The following is a 1011-nucleotide window of genomic DNA, read 5'->3' on the forward strand; positions in this document are numbered from 1 at the left end:
AAATGCACAGCCTCAAATTCGCAGTTGGGAAAATTTGGCCCAATACTATAATTGTATGTGATATATAAAGTTTATTATTTACTATCTTTGCTATCTTCTTCCTTACTAAATTAGAGTTAGCAGCTAACCACATTATCATGTGAGATTACAGGTTGTTTGAGAATTGAAGGGCTTACACTTAGACTGACGTGGCCCGGCTAGCTCAGTCGGTAGAGCATGAGACTCTTAATCTCAGGGTCGTGGGTTCGAGCCCCACGTTGGGCGTCTTCCTCTAAGTTCAATCTGTGGGGACTTGTCTTGGGAGTAAAGACTTGCTGGATTGATCCCCCTGAGGAATGCTCTGAAAACGTAAGTCTTCACGGTACAATGTCTGCCCACTCTTGGATTGGTTAAATCCAGAGGCCTAAGTTGAGGGAGCATTAGCAACTATAACCCATAACAATTGGCCCACACTATAATTCTATGTTACTCAAAGTTTATCATTTACTCTTTTTACTATCTTCTCCCTTACGAAATTGAAGTTAAGGGATAAGTAGCGAACTAAGGGTAGAGCCCCACGTTGGGCGCATTCCTATCGGGGCAGCATTAGCTCAATCCATGGGGACTTGGCTTAGGAGTAAAGATTTTCTGGTTGGAGCCCCCTGAGCAACGCTCTGAAAACGTCACTGCTCCCTTGACACTGTACAAGGCCTACCCATTCTAGGATTGGTTAAATCCAGAGGCCTAAGTTGAGGGAGAATTGGAAAGGCCCTGGACCCGTAACTGCTCCCTGGGTGCTTTAAAGTGGCAGCCCATTCAAAGATGGGTTAAATGCACAGCCTCAAATTTGCATTTGGCCCACACTATAATTCTATGTGACACAAAGTTTATCGATTACTCTTTTTACTATCTTCTCCCTTACGAAATTGAAGTTAAGGGATAATTAGCAAACTCAGGGTCGAGCCCCACGTTGGGCGCATTCCTATCGGGGCAGCATTAGCTCAATCCATGTGGACTTGGCTTAGGAGTAAA

The 1011-nt window shown here is 44.3% G+C and overlaps 1 non-coding gene across 1 annotated transcript; it reads left to right on the forward strand.

The window, feature by feature from the left end:
* The first annotated feature begins 191 nt into the window (after window positions 1-191).
* Window positions 192-264, forward strand: trnak-cuu. The gene has a single exon. It is a non-coding gene; the product is annotated as a tRNA-Lys (tRNA).
* Window positions 265-1011: the final 747 nt, after the last annotated feature.

Source organism: Micropterus dolomieu, unplaced genomic scaffold, assembly GCF_021292245.1.
Source record: "Micropterus dolomieu isolate WLL.071019.BEF.003 ecotype Adirondacks unplaced genomic scaffold, ASM2129224v1 contig_9445, whole genome shotgun sequence".
Lineage (NCBI taxonomy): Eukaryota > Metazoa > Chordata > Actinopteri > Centrarchiformes > Centrarchidae > Micropterus > Micropterus dolomieu.